This window comes from Cricetulus griseus, chromosome X, assembly GCF_003668045.3.
Source record: "Cricetulus griseus strain 17A/GY chromosome X, alternate assembly CriGri-PICRH-1.0, whole genome shotgun sequence".
Taxonomy (NCBI): Eukaryota; Metazoa; Chordata; class Mammalia; order Rodentia; family Cricetidae; genus Cricetulus; species Cricetulus griseus.
In genome coordinates this window covers 56,735,724-56,756,616 of record NC_048604.1, presented here as the reverse complement: position 1 = coordinate 56,756,616, position 20,893 = coordinate 56,735,724, and positions in this window count along the sequence as shown.

The following is a 20,893-nucleotide window of genomic DNA, read 5'->3' as shown; positions in this document are numbered from 1 at the left end:
ATCAGTCCCATGCTGGTATTCCAGCTATCAGTCTGGGGAGCAAGAGCTCCCCGATGTTCAGGTGAGCTGTTTCTATGGGTTCCACCAGCCTGGTCTGGACCCCTGTGCTCTTCACTCGTCCTTCTCTGCATCTGGGTTCAAGTTCAGTTTGGTGATTAGTTGTGGGTGTCTGCTTATACTTCCACCAGCTTCTGGATGAAGGCTATAGGATGGCATATAAGTCAGTCATCAATCTCATAATCAGGGGAGGGCTTTTAAGGTAGCCTCTCCTCTGTTGCTTAGATTGTTAGCTGGTGTCAACTTTGTAGATCTCCAGCATTTCCCTAGTGCCTAATTGGGAAGGGGAGGAGGGAGCTAGGAGAATGAGAAGGGGAGAAGAAGAGGGATGCAGAGGACATGAGGGAGCAGAAAGTTTTAGTCAGGGGAAGAATAGATGATAACGAGAAAGGAGAGATCATAATACAGGGAGAGATTTTTGGTTTAATTTCAAGATTCTTACACTTTAGAAAAAGTAAATAATATGGTAGATATAAACTAAAATCAATATTGAGTGGTGATTACTCATTAGTGGTTATTGAGCAGAAACTGTGTTTTATAAATGTCTTCATAGTTAAGATTCAAACAGCTGTGTAGACACTCATATAGTTTTTCAGGTATACATGCAATGAAGCAAGAAATAAAAAAAAACTTCATAAAGGCTTTGTGTTCTAGTGTCTCCTTTTTACATTGCATTCTGTAATGCACTCTCCTCAATCAGGTCCTACATAGTAGTATCTCGAAAACTATCAAGTAGGCTCCTAGATATTTAAAAAATGAATAAACAAAAATGAAGAAAATTACCTGCTGTGGGTATTGTGGATGTGGAATACAGATGTGCATTAGAGTATAGAACTTAACATTTAAGAGAAAAGGTAGAGTATAATAATCAATATTACATGAATGCCTGCAAGTTCACAATCTTTCTCAAGTATTCTATTCATTTTCTCTCATAATTCAGTGAAAGAATATGTGAATGGTATACATTAAAGCAAATATTCAAGGACTATAGAAGTGCTCACAAAGAAAAAGTGCGTATCTTACAATATAATTTGTTGTGAAATATAAAAATGGGAGGCATTTAATGTTGGTGGTTAAAATATGATAGATGTGACTTAGACCAGAATTAATTTGAAGAAGTAAACTAGTATGAGCTTGTGGTATTCATAATGCTAAATAAAGTGAAGAGGCGTTTGAAATTTAGGAGTAACACTACAGGATATATTGAGAATAACTTAAATATATGAAAATGATGAGATATTTACCATTCATTTTGCTGTTGTATGTTTAAAATTACTCTTAAAATGAAGCAAGGTCTGATGGTATACCCCTTTAATCATAGCACTTTAGAGGCAGAGACAGGTGTGTATCTTTGAGTGCAAGGTCAGCCTGTGTATCTATCGAGTTTGAGGTCAGTCAGCACTATATAGACAGATCCTGTCTCAAAAAAACTTCTTATAATAAGATAATTGTTCTACTTCACTATATAATTGTTACAGATTTAGATAAATATTTGTACTATTGTGTGATGTGTGTTTTTCCTCTGGACTGAACTTCAGTTCCTTGAGCATAAAGGTACACTGTCATTTATTTTTTCGGCCATTATTTCAATAATGAAATCTCACATGTCAGAATTTTTCCATTTATTATTTCATGAAGAAAATATTTATATGACCTGTATAATTATGAAAGGAAATTAGCATGATAAAATATAAAAGTTCTAAAGAGATTAGATGAGTACATTGATACTTGAATATGTATTCTAGCTTTTCAGCTTGAAAAAGTCTAATTTGCTTCTGTAATTATGAACAGAAATTAGAATGATAAAATATAAAAGGTTTAAAGAGGCTAGATGAGTACATTGATACTTGAGTCGGTTTTTTAGCTTTTCAATTTGGAAAACTCTAATTTGCTTCTGTAGTCATTATATGTAAGAATTTTATAAAAGGCTGTTTAGTCTTAAATCTTGGATACTTTTTCATTTAAATTAATTTAACTGTTACAACATAAAATTTTATATATTAATGTGATTCTGTATTGTTTAGGTGAAGTTTTTATCAGGACCTTGATCAGCTTCATTCCAACAGCTAATTCCCAAGTAACTACACAGAGTTTGTATATAATTATGAATTCTCTGCTAATATGTCAGGATTATTACTAGCAAATTCTTACATATTAAATTAACCCATACTTCTTATATACCCTCTGCCACATGGCAGTACCTTCTTTCAACAGGGAACATCCATGTTGCTTCACTTTCAGTCTTCTCTCGACTCATGAAACACTACCTTTCTTCTTCCCATCATTTCCTCTGTCCCAAAATCCTGCAAACCAATTTGTCAATCAGCTTTTTAGTAATAACGAGAGGGACAAATATTTACAATGTACAAGGTTTTTCCACAGCAGTATTAATTGTTGCAACCACGATATCTGACATTATTAGTTAAAAGAGCCAGAATTTTGACACATAATAGTTTCAGTCTATGGTCAGTCAGATTCAAGAATTTAAGAAGTATATTATGATAGTAGGAGCATATGGCAGTGACTGCTCTTCATTTCTCAGAAGATAAGAAACAGAGAAAAATAAAATATAGGAAGAATCCTGGGCAAAATACAGCCTTCCAGGATTCAGCTCTTATAAACCACTTCTTTCAACTATGCCTCACATCGACCTGTGGTCCAGAAGCAACAAGCATTCTAAGATCATTGTGAATGTTACCTAAAAAAATTGTAAATGAGCATGTCATGTTGCATCATGAAAAGTTTGAAACAACCATGCTAGGCATTACTTAACCAAATCAAGTTGACATTGATTGTAGGTTTGTAAACTTGTAATTGTTACAGGTTTGTATATTTGAACTAATTCATAGATTAGTCAAATGATTTAAATGCACTGGCTATTACATGATTTTAAAGCAGTATAGGAATGATTTCAGGTATTATATTTTTCTTAAATTATTTTTTATTAATAAAAGCTTTACACATTTGCCAGCTCCTATGAGTGCATTATACAAATACTGCATATTTTTATATATTCTTGCTGATTATATAACACCTGATCTTTCGTAAATCTGAAATAGTGATACTTGTTGCTTTAGGAAAGCTACCTTGGATGAATCAAATACTGAAGTTACTGACCTTTTATATTTTTGTCTTTAAAGTTCCAAGGACTCAATTTATTTTCTAGATATGAACCAAGAGCAATTTCACAAAATTTACTATCAAGCAGGATAGTTTCTCTATAGTACCACATTTCAAATATATGAAAACTCTTGAACAAAAAAGGGTAAATTGAAAAGGAAAAAAAGGTACTTAGGTATGTTTTGTTTTAAAGGTAGGAATTTTCTGTTCTTTTCCCATTGCTGATTTGCTGATATATATATATATATATATATATATATATATATATATATATTTGGGGTCCTTTCAAAATTTGGGGAAATGAAAGTAAAGGTAATTCAGAATCCTTAAATTTGTTCACAATCATAAGCTATAAACTTTAATGTGTTTTTTGAATTGTGATAGCACTTTAGAATAAAGACAAGTATAGTGTGATGGCCAGGAAATTAGCATGTAATAAAAATATATAAAGTACAAATGTATTTGACCTCCAAACACAAATATATATAAGTTCTGTACTGAATGTGAATGAGCATGATGATCATATTCTGCCAAAAGGGAATAAAAACAATAAGCCAGGACAACAGCAATTTAGGTTTGCTTTGTGTAGATGTCTGTTTCTTAGGACACATGCTTGTGAATGTGTAAATGTGTGTGCCTATGTATATATACATTAGCCCTCCAAAATGGACCATAAAACAGTAGGAGAACAAACCTACATATTCCAATATATAGTAAGCTAAAGAAGCAGGGCATTTTTAGAGAAGTGATATTGTCAAAAAATGAAGAAAGTTGGCTTCAAAACTTTATTTTAGTAGAGATAAAATAGGTGTTCTACTCTATATTGAGATAAGTATAATATGTGCATGATTTGAACATTTGAACATTTAGTGGTGAAACGAAAAAATCAGTATTCTTGTTTAGCCTTGGATTCAGAGCCATACGCAACTTCCATCTTTCATGGTCAGTAAAACAGCTTGTGTGAAGAATCTAACAGCTTACATTTATAAAGCTATTTTAGTAGTGAAAGTGTGAGGCTTCCTGCAAGCATGTTTCAGAATCATTTTGAGACATAAAAATACTCTGGAACACTTTTTTTTCACATTTTGTCAAAGCCAAACCAGATGTGAAGATTCATTTAACAAAAATAAACAAATTAAAGAAAACAGGAATGGTGCAAATTATGTCTTCAAGAATTGCTGAAATGATAATGTTAATTTAGAGACAAAGTGATCCTAATCTCTTCTAGCTTTACAGGGATATTTCTATGCAATTCATTGGGTAAATTATATTCATTTGAATGCTGATGGTAGATTCTTCTTGGCAAGCACTTTAAGTCATTTGAAACAGCATACTCTACATGATGCCTGACCACCCAAGCAGCTGAAACATGTTTATCACCAGGATAGGATTCTCTTCATAAATATATGCAAAGTACGGTGGTGGAATCTGAAAATATTTAACTCATTATAGTACCAAAGGGTTCATCAAGTTAATGAAAATTTACTATACTCAAAAGGTAAATTCAATGTTTTCCCATCTCGAATGTACAATAACAAGTTTTTTTTTAAGACATGAATGTAGAAAAGGAACAATTTTGAAAGTGGAAATGACTGAGCAATTTGAGGTAAAGGGTAAGTACTAGAGTGGCTATATAATAAAACCAAACAGATATTTATAAAGTTGACAAAAACTTATGTGGTAAACCTCCAAATATCCCCACACCTTTATTTCAAAAGCACTCTTTTTATTCACTTTTGTTAGAGAAAGAATTATTTTCTTAAGGACTTATTCAGGTCTCCAATACATTTCTTTCTGGAGCCAGAGCCCTCTTGTTTTTCTTAACTTTCCTTTAATTTTTAATATTATAATGAACAAATGTAAAACATGGATTCATTTGATTGAACTGAATTCTGAAAATCAGAATTTTAAACAAATATTCAATATAACGTTAGAGAAAATATAAGAAATTACTTTATAAGAATGACATAGAAACTAGATGAATAGTAATGTAAAAATCATGAGTAAGTAAAATATTTTAAATAGAAATCTTAAATTAATCCTAAGTTAGCTTGAAATTATAGTTCAAAAAACTTCATGAATTAGCTTTTGAAAGTCACAACAATCAACAGTAAACAATCAACAATAAATGATATTCAAAGATGATTGAATCATTACATTTTATTTAAATAATAAACAGAATATGTTCCTGTTTAATAATATATAAGGACTTTTGGGGGCTGAGAAAATACCTCAATGAATAAAATGCTTGCTTTTTAAGCATGAGGACATAGCCTAGTTAAAAACAGGTATATGTGACATAGTTGTGAATTATAAAATGTAATTACAACATGTCTCTGGGGAATCTTTTTGAGTATTGATATGTCACGGCCAGACCATTGTAGGTAGTCCTAAACTTGGGACAATAGTTGCGCATTGTATAAGAAAGCTAGCAAATTTGAATTCCAAGAAAACCCAGTAAGTCGTGTGCCATGGATTCTACTTTAGTTCCTTCTCTGACTTTTGTATGATGAACTATGATCAGCCTAAAGTGTAAGTCAAGTAAACACTTTCATCTCCAAATTGCTTTTGGGCAGACTGTTTTATCAAAACAAAAGAAATCAAATTAGAACAGAACCCATGAAGAATTATGTTTATTGGGTTCATTAAGATTCATTCAAATTTGGAAGCACCATTCCTGTTGGGCAATGTCCTATACTAAATGAAATGGAGAAAGCGAGCAGAGAACATTCAATGCTGTCTTTTTCCTGACTTCAGATACCATGGCAAGAGCTGCTTGAAGTTCCTAGCTATGGCACACTGTATCTGGACTGTGAGCCAAAATAAACTGTCTTTACCTTAAGTTTCTTGGAGCATCTTTGAACAGCAACAGAAAAGCAGCTAAGACAGTCATCCAAAAGAAAAAAAAAACTAGAACTTTGAAACTGGACCTCTTGTAATAGTCTTAATCCATTCCCAGATGATTACTGCCACATATCATCACATTTGTAAGTGTGTGAGTCCTTCACAGCTTATACAATGATGTTTGAAAATAATGACATTCAGATGCTTCACATGTTTATTTTGTCCTTGAAACTGAAATATTGTACATAAAGGAATTAAATCAAGCAAAACTATGTCTTCAGAAATCTTTGCCTCAAGTAAAGATTGTAAATTAGGTATGCTGGAATCTCTAGTTCACCTAGGAAATGATATAAACCCAATACTTTGCTTCAAATTGAAGTTGAAAATAACAGAATAAGTGTAACATGAAAAGAAAGGTCAAATATTACATTGGAAAGATTCTCTAGGTGAACCAGTGATATTTCTAGTCAAGTGTCAATATAAAAATAAATTGTCTTCAGTATGTATCAATCTGAAATCAACCATTAAATTCTGAACTAAAGTTATTTCTCTACTGAAAATAAATGTCATATGTATTCAGTTGCAGTTTGTAGCTGGTAGACATGACATTACACAAAAATACATTTCATTTTTCTGATATATGAGAATGAATAAAACTACTCTTTCAAATAGCATTTCCTTTGATATTATATGTAATATAAAGCATATATATATATATATATATATATATATATTTGAGTTTTAAATAAATGCTTCCAAGATATGCCTAAATATACATAGGGGTATTGACCTTTATACTATATGTGTATGAATATATGCATATCAATATATATGTATACTGACATATTTATATCATTGTAAATACAAATATTACTGAAAAACTCTAATTTCTACATTGTTTAAAAGCTTATTTATTAAATACATATAATGAATTTGGGTGCAATTTCAAGATATAGGATATAAAACTATTTCATGTTCTCTTCCTGATTATTTTCAAAAATAGAATATTTATCTGACCAGAAGTGCTGACTGAGGCAGAGTCTCAAATATTTGTTACACAACATTTCTTGCATACAAGTAAGCATGAACAAATTCCTTTTTTGTATATTTATTTATTTACTACTATACAGGGTTACATTAGAAAATTTCCTTGATAATGTGTATATAATGTACTTAGAACTCATTCCCCCTAATTACTTCAAACATTTAAATTGATAACAATTGTTTTCCACATGCAAATCAATATGGAAAAAAGAAAATACAACAACGAAAAACTAGAAACACAATAATGTAGCATAGGACTATGAAGCTCTTTAATTATCATGTAATAAGTAAAAAATAGAGACAAAAAATAGACAAGGACAAAAGTATACAAACTAGAAAGAAACACAATTCTTTCTTCCCTTTTACTCACCTACTATAGATTCTTGATATGAATAGCAGATTTTATAGTTACAAGCTTCTCTCTAGAAACATTCAGTTCTTCAGTTCTGATAAACATCTATGTTTCTTTCATAAATATTTATTAACTTTGTGTTCATCATAAAACAAAATTTTCTGAACTCATACATTAAATCATTCCTGTCTCAATAAGCTCTCACACTTCATGGATTTTAACTATGTCTAACTTACCAAATGGCACGTCTGGTCCTTTTTACCAGCATCTTTGTGTGGTTTGTTCTTTTTGTTTGTGTTATCACGGTATCCTTGGCATCTGCACACTCCAACCTGCAATCTATGAAAAATGACCTTTTTCTACATTGTTTTCTGTTGTGCTTCCATGATAACTATCGATCAACCAAAGTTCAGAAATAAAATCGACAAATGGGACAGAAAATGATCATAATCAAATGGTCAAATTATATACAATTTTACTGGGCATGGTGGTATATGCCTGTGATCCCAGCACTCAGGAAGCTGAGGCAGGAGGACTGTGTTTGTGACCAGGCTGGGGTACATTGTGAGATGAGATCTCAACCAACAATAACAATTATAAACAACTTGAGAAACAAAAGGTGAAACTGAGAGAGAATGTCTGAGACAAAAGCCTAAACTATGCACAATTTGGAAACCCAAAGTAGAAACTGAGAATCTGATGCTAAGGCATGAGAAAATCTGTCTCTTTACTACGGTTTCAGAATGAACATCAATACAGTTTCAGAATCTCTGTTCACTGCTTCTTTTTTATGCATACGATCTTTCATATAGCACCAATTCGCTTTTAATTAATTGATTTTATATATTTTTTAATTTTTTATTTTAATTAGAAAGAAGATTATTTTACATGTCAATCCCTGGTCCCTCTCCCTCCCCTCCTTCCTTGACCCCGCAACTAATACCCTACCTATCCCATATCCTTTCTGCTCCCCATGGAGGGTGAGGACTTCCTTAGAGGGTCTTCAAAGTCTGTCATATCTTTTGGGATAGTTCCTAGGATCACCCCCTTGTGTCTAGGCTCAGGGAGTATCCCTCCATGTAGGATGGACTCCCAAAGTCCATTCCTATGCTCGGGATAAGTACTTATCCACTACAAGGGGCCACACAGTTTTCCAAGGTCTCCTCACTGACACCCACGTTCAGGAGGTCTGGATCATTCCCATGCTGGTTTCATAGCTATTATTCTGGGGACCAAGATCTCTCCCTTGTTCAGGTCAGCTGTTTCTGTGGGTTTCACCAGCCTAGTATGGACCACTTTGCTTATCAGTCCACCTTCTCTGCAACTGGATTTCAGTTCAGTTCAATGTTTAGTTTGTGGGTGTCTGCTTCTACTTCCACCAGCTGCTGGATGAAGGCTATACGATGGCATATAAATTAGTCATCAATCTCATTATCAGGGGAGAGCATTTAAAGTAGTCTTTCTTCTGTTGCTTAGATTGTTTGATGGTGTCATCTTTGTGCTCTCCAGACATTTCCATAGTGCCTGATTTCTCTTTAAACCTATAATGTCTCCCTCTATTATAGTATGTCTTATCTTGCGTGTTCTGCTTCTTGACTTAGGCAATAATAGCACAGCACACTTAGTGCTTTTTTTCCCTTAGACAATCATAGGTGTCTGTTTATGCAATAGCTTGTCCCCACCATAATTTACCACTTCCCAGAGATAATAAGTATACAGATTCATTGTTTCTTCCATGAGGAAAATATTTCTAGGGCTGAAAATATGACTGATGTTTAAATATTGTTTAAATATTTGATTGATGGTTAAATCTGACTAAGTTAATATTCAGTTATTTTAATGAATCGTTTGATTGTTTCACCTCATAACCTGATGACTGCAGATGTATAATCAATATACTTACTTTAAAGGTAAGTTCACATCATATCATCAATTCCATCACTACAGCTATTCCAGTACATGTTCATTACCTTTGAAAGTCTCCTTTGACCATAATTTCTTGTTAATACAAAGCCATAAATTTATGGATGTTGGTGTTCTGATTTTGTCATGTTTTGAATTGCTTCAAATATGCATTTCCTTATAAAAATCAGATTAATTTCATCATATTTATAATTGCTTACTAAAAATTCCATTGATATTCTACTATCTCCGTGGTTTAAGATGAGAGCTGGACAGGTAGTTAACGTACTGAGTTTTCTATTGCATCAACACAAACACTTTTACTTAAGAGTTTACATCATGTTTCAATGAAAGTTTAAAAACCAAATTACTGTCTTCTATAACATTAATATCCAATAACATGCATAAGATATTGTCTTATCACTAATAATGTATTGTCAGAGTATATATGAGCACATTTTATGTTCATTGAAAGAGTTAAATCTCGAGAAGTTCATAGCTTGTCAAAATTACGATCATTTATGTATGTATAGTGGTTTGAGTGATAATAACCCCCATAGCCACACATATGTGAATGATAACTTCTGGTTTGGTGGAATGCGTTGGGAAAGATTAGGATGTATGGCATTGTTGGAGGAGGTATATCATTATTTGTGGGCTTAGAGGTATCAAGAGTACAGGCTACTCCCAAGTAGGTCTTTATCTGCCTTCTGCTTGTGGATAAGGATTTAGTCTATTAGCTACTGCTCCAGTAACTGCTTGCCTGCTGCCTTGTAGCCTACATTGACAGGCATGGACTCACCCTCTAAAACTGCAAGCAAACCCCCAACTAAATGCAGGTTTTTATATATTGACTTGATCTCAGTGTCTCTTCAGAGCAAGAGGACAGTAACTAAGACCGCATGTATCTGCATTGTACTCTGTGACTGAATTTGATGCAATCGATTAAATTTGGCTTCAAATTTAATTGCTTAATATTCTTATATAAAATATTTGTTTCTATAACAATGACATGTATGGCAGACCTAATGCATGCTGAAACATAAAACAAAGAGCTATTTAATTAGAAGTGTTCATGCATGCCAGTGTACATTGTGGTGTGTGTGTGTGTGTGTGTGTGTATGTGTGAAAATGGTAGTCATTTAAAAATCATGCTTTGACAAAGTGTAAGATAATATTCTAATTATAGATTGTGTAGAATAAAAGTCAGTACACACTTAAAGAAAATGTACTAAGTGATACATCTGTGGATCTGAAAAAGAATATTTGTTTTAAATATCTTAAATTTCAAAACAACCACAGAAATACAGCTTGTTATAACTTTCAAGTATAATTAAGGAAGTTGGTAACTTCATTCTTAGGATGTATAAATGAATGCTTCCATTTGCATTTATATTATGCTATGTTTTTTTCTGTAGACAATATCAAAATACTTAAGCTTTACTGTGAAATTACATTATAATCACTGAAGTAGAGCAATCAATGGAATGCAGTAATACAAATATTTTATTGAGCAAGGATGGGAAAATAGGTATTTAAGTCCAGAATTTCAATGTGGTTGCTAAAGTTAGTAGACAATAATATGTGTTTTATTTGATGAACATATAAAAGTTCTAGAATATTATCTAAATTTGAATATTAGTTTTATTGAGTACATATCAAAATGAACACCATTATAGGCTAATCTTTTTTAAAAAAAGAACTCTGCGCATAATATGCTTTTTCTAATTTGCTAAATATTTATTATATGAATTTAGATATGTTCTTAAAATTTAACACATGGGTAGTGGTGGTACACGACTTTAATCTAAGCACTTGGGAAGCAGAGGCAGGCCGATCGATCTATGTGAGTTCAAGACCAGCCTGTTCTACAGAGTGAGTCCTAGGAGAGCCAGCCAGGACTGTTTCACAGAGAAACCATGTCTTGAAAAAAAAAAAACAAAACAAAACTAAACTAAAACAACCTTTAAAACACATTTTCAGTTCTACTATGCGAAATATTCACTTTAAGGAATGTTCATTAGACCTTATATTATGCAAAGTTTTAGTCTTGTGTTAAACTATGAATTAAAGGAAGTAAATATAACTCTGAATTCCTTGGATATAAAAATTTTAAAATTTAAATTTAAAGAGTTAAAGTTCTAACTCCAACACACTTTCTGGTTTGCAAAGTATAGCATATTGCAAACACAAATATTTATGGAAATGTAATATAAATTGGTTTTATAAAAAAGTAAAGTTAAGGCCGGGTGTTGGTGGCACACCCCTTTAATCCCAGCACTCGGGAGGCAGGCAGATCTCTGTGAGTTTGAGGTGAGCCTGGTCTCCAGAGAGAGTGCCAGGATAGGCTCCAAAGCTACACAGAGAAACCCTGTCTCAAGAAACCAAAAAGAAAAAAAAAAGCAAAAAAGTAAAGTTAAAATCTGTCAAGGAAAGAGAAGTTTAATAGGAAGTGCTGATCCCCATACACTGTGATCCTGCAGCCCTAGAAGACACCATGGGAGTATGCAGGACTGCCTGGATAGCACTTTAAATATCTCATTCTCTATACACCGGAATATCCAAAACGTTAAGACTGGAGAAACTAAAGGCTCTGCTTTGTCTCTCCCTGATACAGCAAAAAAAAAAAATAGCCTTTTATAGCTGCAAGAATATGTGAACTTCATCTTTCAACTTACAACTGTATCGGTTCAGTTCATAAGTATTCTTTCATTTCTTAATTTACATTATTTAGTTTCCACACTTGTACCTAAGTTTCATTTTGGCTTTGTTTTTCTTTGTACCTTGCTCAGGTAAATTTTAATACTGCTGTTTATATTTCTCCACCTAGTTAACTATAAAACACTCTTTACTGTACTCATCAGATATGTCTCATATACTCCCTTCATATTACTTCTTCTATTTTTTTTTTTTTTTTGGTTTTTCGAGACAGGGTTTCTCTGTGTAGCTTTGGAGCCTATCCTAGCACTCACTCTGGAGACCAGGCTGGCCTTGAACTCACAGAGATCTGCCTGTCTCTGCCTCCCAAGTGCTGGGATTAAAGGCGTGTGCCACCAACACCCGGCACTCCCTTCTTATTTCTATAACATTTTTTCTTTCATTGTTTCTCTTCTTAGTTTTACTACTTAATTATAATAGTCCAGGGTTTAAGAATTTGTGAAATCTGTGAACACAAATAATATATCAACTTCCCCTGTAACTGCTTTACCCATATCAATATTTATTTTTAAAGTTGGACTAATACTTAATCCTTATCTTTATCCATCCAATTTTCTTTCCACTCTTTATCTCATCAATGGAAATATAACCATATTCCACATTATCTTTTGTTGTTTTTCTTCCAACAGTTATTGATCTCAAGGGAGCTAGTACAATTGTATATTGATACCACTCAGCCATGATTGCTCATTAATTAAAACTCTTCTTGTAATATAAAGTTAACATGATGCATCTTGGCTCCTTGGCTGAGGAACTGCTTTCTGAAGTACACAAGAAATAACATGTTCAATTCCCACATGAGCATAACAAATACTTCAATAGAAAGAACATAACCAATTAAAAATCAAAATAAAGTAAATGCATAAATCCCAATACAGTTATAGGAGAAGCATGAAAAACCAAGATTTTTTTTCCTCCAGAAAATATTAATCCTAGAGCAATGACATAGAGGTAGAGTGAATAAGAAGAAATCTCAGACAGAGAACTCAAATTATGGCAACAATACTTTCAAAAGGAAAAGAAAAAAGCTCCCTGGTTTTGATCAAAATCAAACAACTAAATAAAATCATGAAGGAATTATACAGTATTAAGAAGAATTCAATATCAAGAGGTAAACCCTGAAGGAAAAAATAAGCAGGGCTTGCTGGCACATGCCTTTAATCCCAACACCTGGGAGATAGATTCAGGTGGATAACTTTAAGTTAGAGGCCAGCCTGGTCTACAGAGCAAGTTCCAGGACAACCTCCAAAGCAATACAGAGAAACCCTGTCTCAACAAAACAAAAAAAGAATAATCTGAAATGTTACATTGAAAAACATAGTAATTCAGTTTAAAAGTTCTCTTAAAGTCTGAGCAATAAAATGGATCAAAGAAAGGACAGAGTTATCTGAGTTTGACGACAATATGGGAACTAAAACAACCAAACTTGTATGTAGATAAAATAATAAGAAGGCACTAGAGGTAATTTTAAAATATATATGCCTCTCTGAAAATACTGAATCTATACATAATGGGCATAAAAGAAGGAAAATATGTACTAAAGGTATATAAAATATTTCAATAGTTTAACATAAATTTTTCAGAGTTAGGAAGATAGATGCCACATCAGATCAAAGAGGCTTTCAAGATTTCAAAGTGACATGGACTTCTCTTTATCATATTATAATATAAACACTAAATACAAAACAATGATAGTATATGGAAAATAGTTAAAGAGAAACACCAAGTCATATAAAAAAGTTAGGACCACCTGAACACCAGCATAATCAAAGAAAAGTTTAAAAGGCAGGAGAGTGTGGAGAAATGAATTTCACATTCTGAAAAATCAACATCTATCCACTCAGAATACTGTATGAAGTAAAGATAGTTGACACAATTAATGGGAAAATGACCATTAAGGGAAAAACCTACAGAAAATACTTGAAGACATTTTTTTTAAATAATGAGAAAACCACATCTGTCTATATGCCCATATGAAAGAATGAACTATTCTAGAATAGTGTTTAAGCAAGAAAAGGAGAGGAAAACAGCACCTACATGATTACTCACAACCACTTGTAACTCAAATCTATAAATAGGCTTTACACTCCATAAATACTTATTCATTCTGTGAAATAGGAAGAATTGTGTTAGTCTTCTGAAATTACTATAATGCTTCAACTTCTATTATAACCTGTTATGCTCTTAATTATGGAAACTACTTCTTAATTCCTTCTAAATAGCATTAAATTTTTAATCATTAAAATTTCTACACATTCACATGCCTAACACAAACACGCTGTTCATAAAATATTTTCCTATTTTTCCCACAAGGAACATTTCCTCAGGTGAGTAATGCCAACATGGTGAACAATTAGCAAAACATATGCAATAAGTATGTAAACATTATGTGTCAATAAATATTTAAGCCAAAAAAAGAAAGGGGAGGAAAAATGTAATAACTGCAATATCAATAAAATGAATGGAATCAATACATAACATTTAATAATGATTGATGTTGTTAATGCTTAATTCCCCAATCAAAATACCCATAACATTAGGCAGTGGTAACACAAGACTTTAATCCCAGCATTCAGGAGGCAGAGGCAGGTGAATCTCTGTGAGTTCAAGACCAGCCTGGTCTACAAGAGCTAGTTCCAGGACAGCCTCCAAAGCCACATTGAAACCCTGTCTCGAAAAAACAAAACCAAAAGAAAATACAATGACCATAGCAATAGATGGGGACAAAAATTAGGAGCATATAAGTTTCTGAGATAGGAAATACAAGTAAAAGAAAACACATGAGTATGAACAATAGTAACTGCAAGTATTGGGCAAGTAAAATAAGAAAAAAAAAAAAAAAGAAAAACAACAAGGACCAAAGAGTGAAAGGAACTCTATAGACAGAAACACAGAAGAAAATCAGGACATTAACTATGAATAATGAAAAGAAAAAAAAATGACAAAGGTCTTAAATAGGTCCTGGGCCCCAGGGCAAGTCTATTAAAATCATTCTGTTAAATCTACATAGCAATAGAATGACTTGTAACAACATATTGCTATCCCTATGGATCACTTCATCACTGAATACTCATCAGAGAAACTTCTTGCAATATATGATATTTGGCACCTCTAGGGGCCCCCAATTAGACAGTACACACAAATTAAGAGACATTGGAGCATTCGGGCATAAATAGCATATCTGTAACACAGCCAAACATCTAAGGCCCAGAAAGTTATGCAGAAGAGTACACAGAAATATTGTAAAACCCAAAGGTGTTGCATATCTCCAAGCAAACAGGATTTTCCAGACATAACTTGACTGGTACATCTATTAAATTACAAAACTATGACAGAATGCACAAAATTTGCACAAGTTCAAATAAGAAACAATCCCAGCCATAGAAGGTGAAATGAGAACAAATGATTTCTTTGCAACATTTAACCAAGAATCTATTTGTAGTTGACAGGTGCTAAGACAGACTAAGTTAATTTTCGTTAATAGATTGACACTGGATATATCAAGCATGATCCAGAGCTGGCCTCATGCTCAGAGTAGTTACCCAACACAGATTGGACTGAATAGTTTTGTTTTGTTTTGTTTTAGAGAGGGAAAGAACATGAAAATGGGTGGGTAGAGAGTGGGAAGTATTTATAAGGAGTTAAGGTATGGGAAAGAATATGATCAAAATATATTGTTTAAAAATTAGGATATTAAAAATGCATAAAAATCTTCACAGGTAAATGGATACAACTATGAAAAACTTACATCATGTGAGGTAATCCACACCTAGAAAGATAAACACTGTTCTGTCTTACATGCATATCATATTCCTGACTCTTTATGTTTGTGTATTTGACAGGTGGTACCCCTTAACCCAAAAAACTAGAAAGTACACAGGTAGAGAAGAGGTTGTTTTAAGGGATGAGGACAGTAAAATAGGTAAAATATGAGTGGAGAAGAGGAATGCTTCTTTTGGGAATATTCAATAGGAAGTGGGGAGAAGATTAGGAACAGGTTTAATCAAAGTGAAAGGAGTGTGAAAACATCACATGGAAACATACCACTTGACAAAACATTTAAATTTTGAAGAGCAGATTTTGAAGGCAGCTCGCCCACAAGGATACATAATACCAGTCTTATAAATAATGTGTCACTAAACAAAATTTCCAATCCAGGTGTGTTTGTGTACTTCCTTAGGAGCTGTTGATTAAAGAGACCTTAGAGGCACCAAAACAGGATCTTGATATGCCTCTTTATTTTGAGAATAAACTGGTTTATAATATCTTATTTCTGAAGCTACTACAATCCTTACATAAAAAGAATAAAGAAATCAAGATGTAACTGAGCTGAAAGCATCCTCCATACCTGTTACATTTCATAGTATCCTATGTTGCTAGGCCGGCTGTTGGGTGAAAAATAAAAACACTAGTAGTCTTACCTAGCCATGATCTCTATGAGCTACAATACCAACTTCAAGGGATTGTGTGCCTATTTGGTAAAGAGTGATACAACTGACAAAAGGAAAACCAAATACCACCCGACTGGTATTCATATCCTCTCCACAAAATCAAATTCATGCCAAGCATAGTAAACCTAGTGCAAAACTCAAGATTGAGAAAGTCTAGGATCTTCAGTAAGGGGAAGAAACCACTACCACTTATGAGGTAAATTGAAATAGTATAAGATAGATTTCTATATGTATATGCTTATACACAAATATTGATGGGTCCTAATGGCTTCCTCAGGGGTAGGGGTGCATAGGCATGAGGTGAACTGCACTGATACCAGGAGTCAGGTAAAGGGCAAACAGCAAGCTCATTTATTCAGCAATGGGAAGAGCCTTAAATACCCTCCTCCCAGCTCCAGGATGTATTCTGATCCCTTGACATTGTGTGGTTGCCCCTCATTGGCTAGGCACAGTCAGGACTTCTGACAATCCATGTTGCTAGTTCGTCAAGCAGACTCTGGGTTGGCTCATCTCTTGGCCTTGTAGGTTTTATATTCCTACACACAAAGACTCATCTTTAATTAGAGAAGCTGCTTTTAGCAACACAAGGTTGTGATTACAGAGACATATAACTGCTCAAATTGCTGGAAGTAGGTGAAGGTTGAATGTTCATTTATGTTACTTGAAGATTCTGGAAAGAGTGTAGAGGACGGGGAGTTGAATAGGAAGAGTAACAGGTAAATAAAATGAGATTGTAAGTAAAACATAAAGAATGGTCAGACTTGTAAGTGCCTGAATAGGATGGTCTGGGAAATGCCATTTTCTGAACATGATACAGCTGTTAAAATCATGAACCCAATGCAACTGCAATTGCCTACACCTGTAGAAAAATAGACTTTTCAAAATGCAACAGTGGATATGAAGGGTGCTCTCTTTCTTTACTGAAGTAGGCCATTGACAGGTTGTTAAGAATGTTGAGTCACCAGCAACCGTGATTAAAATAATTGATAATTGCACTATGCTTCTATGGCAATTGTAAACCCTCATTCACACAGTTAGCCCTGGTTAAAAACTTTGAGTTTAAAGACAAAAACACATAAATCTACATTAAGCACTTTTAACAAAGAAAGGGGTTTGAAAGATATCTATGAGGGTCTATTAAAATAATTAAAAATATAATAATACACACAGAGTGATAATCTCTTTTAAGCAGTGAATACTTTGTAAATATACCATATTGGGTTCCTCCAACAAAGAACTAAACATTTCTACAGCATAATTTCATAGTGTATATTTTTGATAGGGGATTAAAAAGATAGTAAAGGGAGTATTTTGGATTTTTTAACCTCATAATTTCTCTTTGATGCCACAACTCTGAGTGTAAAATTGACACATTCAAATAGTGAAGAATGAACAGAAGACACAAGTAAATCCTTAGAAAGTAAGTAAAATACATTGATAATGTATGTAAATAAAATGCTAAAGAAAATTGAAAACTTATAGGATACATTTTAATATAAAATGGAATATTTGTATCATCTTCATTAGCCTTCCTTCAACAGAAAACCCAGTGAAATGGTTAACATTTATCTAAACACTAGAGAAAACATTAGGAGTCAGGCTTCATAAATCATCTTTCTTTATTGGATATGATATGTAAACATGGATATGGAAGAAAAAATATTAATTAGCTTCTGAAAAGACAAGATTTTTATACTGGCATAAAATAATAAATTAGATTACAAGAATACTCAAATTGAGTCTAATGAAGTTTTGTAGCATAAAGGGAATGAAATTAAAACTGATATTTAATAAGTGATAATAATTTGACCTAAAGGATTATCAGAATACTAAATAGTACATAATGACAAAATAGAATACGATTTTAATTTCTAGATGACAAAAATTAAATTAAAATGATAATATCTTTATTCTTTTGCATTATTAATAATATTCCATAATTCTGAACAAAGAACCAGCCATTTTATAGGTATGTTAAATTTCCTCAGAGATCTACAGTGAAACAGTTTTATTTTTTGGACTATTCTTGTATAATCACAAAAAAAGTATAGGAGAGATTGGGATTATTTGATTTGGACATGGAATAGAACCTCACTTTTTTCTTTTCTTTTCTTTTTTTTTATTTATTTATTTATTTTTGAGAAAGGGTTTCTCTGTGTAGCTTTGGAGCCTATCCTGGCACTTGCTCTGGAGACCAGGCTGGCCTTGAACTCATCAGCCTGCCTCTGCCTCTCAAGTGCAGGGATTAAAGGTGTGTGCCACCAATGCCTGGCATTTTTTCAAGATAAAATTAATTAGTTTTATCATTTTAAGAATAGAATTAGTGTTTTCTAATACATGTGCCAACTAATTTCTTGTAAATAATTTTAGGCATTTTGTAGTTGCTGTTGTCATAGAATCAAATAAACATGTAGAGAATTTACATCCTTAGTAACATAGATTAAAATACTGTCAGTACCTAATTATTAGCAAACTAATTATCATTATATATCTTGAACATGTTCAGCTATTACTCCCACAATCTTGGGGAATGAACATATAAGTGTTACATTGCTGAATGTCTATATTATGGTAAACAAATTTTTTAACAAAAGCTTTCACATCCATTTTCATGTTAATTTTTACAATACACTTAAAATTTAAATATTGCTTTTTCTTGTCTTTATTAGGTCTACAGACTTAGTGAGAATGAAATAGAATTTATATAGAAGGTTATTAAAGTTGAAAACATAGGCATGCATTCCTTGTTCCTGACTCTAGTCAGGAACATAGTCTTCTCATCTTTACTTTTCATATATTGGGTCACAGAATCTAATTATATCAGTTGAAATTAATTAAAATGAGAGTACATTTTTAGAGAATATGCTTCTTTATTTACAAATCTTAGAGGAGTGACTTTTTAAAACAATTTGTTTTTATTTGTAATGGGGATTTATTTATATAAAATGATGTATCCTAGAAAATTTAGAAGGAAATGTATTTATGTAGTAAGGAGTGTTTATGTAATTATGTAGTAAGGAGTGAATCAATTATTAATTAACTTAATTCACACTAATTTGAACCTGTGAAAAGCATCATTCTAAGATGATTACCAAGATCTATTTATTAGTATATAAAACAAGTGTAATTTTCTCTGTATGTTTGTGGGATGTGCCTGTGATTATGGTTCAGTCTTTTCTTTATGTAGCTATTATAAAGACAAAACACCATTACTCTTCTGGTTAAGTTTAAATTATAGGATGCACCCCACAACAGATTACAAAGAGGCAACAAAGACAAAACCATGCTCTTCTGTCTCTGAAAAGAAACAATAGCACCATTTTAAGCATCAGGCTGTGGGGACAGTATCATGAGTATGTACATTGGTTTCTGGGGACTGGAAGGTTAATAGGAAGAAAAAGACAAAGCAACTAAAGTGAGACTTCATCCACTGTCCTAGGAACAGGAACTTGAGAGTTCTAAGAAATATCAATTTGAGCCTGGTAGAGCACAAGCAGTGAACAAAGTCATGTCATTCAAGAACTCCTAAACCATAGGATCAGTTTCATTGTTTTAAGACACGGTGTGGTAAATAGTAAACAACCTAGAATGAATATTTACCTAGATGCTAATTGTGGATTTGTCACTTCAGTTTCCAATTGAGGATTTGTAATCTGGAATATGGAAACTGTAAAGGAAACTATAGGGCCCTCTTTAATAGATTGTCAATGAATTCTAAAATAATGTATACAGGAAACATTGTGGTTACTCTTAGATTTGTGAAACCATGAAATTATTTATAAACATGTTAATTAAGACTAAAATGCCCCAATTTGACAATATGGTAAGTAACCACTGAGCATCTCCTCATGACCTAACCATTTACTGTATTCTCAGAGGGTCACTACTTAATTTAAGGTAGAAGTCTGTTACTGCAAATGGCCACAGAGAAAGGAAGTATTATTCAGTTTTACTACAAAACCTTTGTTTTTAAAGCATCACTAATTTCAACATTTATCCAGTAATGTGGGTTTTCCATCTGTATGCTGTGAATATGTGTTGCTTTTATTGGTTGATAAATAAAGCTGATTTGGCCAATGTTCATGTAAAATAGAGGCAGGTGGGAAATCCAAACAGAATTATGAAGAAAAATAAGGTGGAGTTAAAGAGATGCTATGTAGCCTCAGAAGGAGTTAAATGTCAGAACATTAGCAGTAATCCATGGCTATGTGGTAATACACAGATTAGTAAAAATGGTTTAATTTAATTGTCAAAGCTATTCAGTAATATGACTGAGCCATTGGTTAAACAGTTATAATTAATATTAAGCCTCAGAATGATTGGATAATAAGTGGCTGTGGGGACTGGTTGGCAGGAGAGAAACTGGTCCATTGGAACTGGGTGAGATAGAGAAAAACCTCCAACT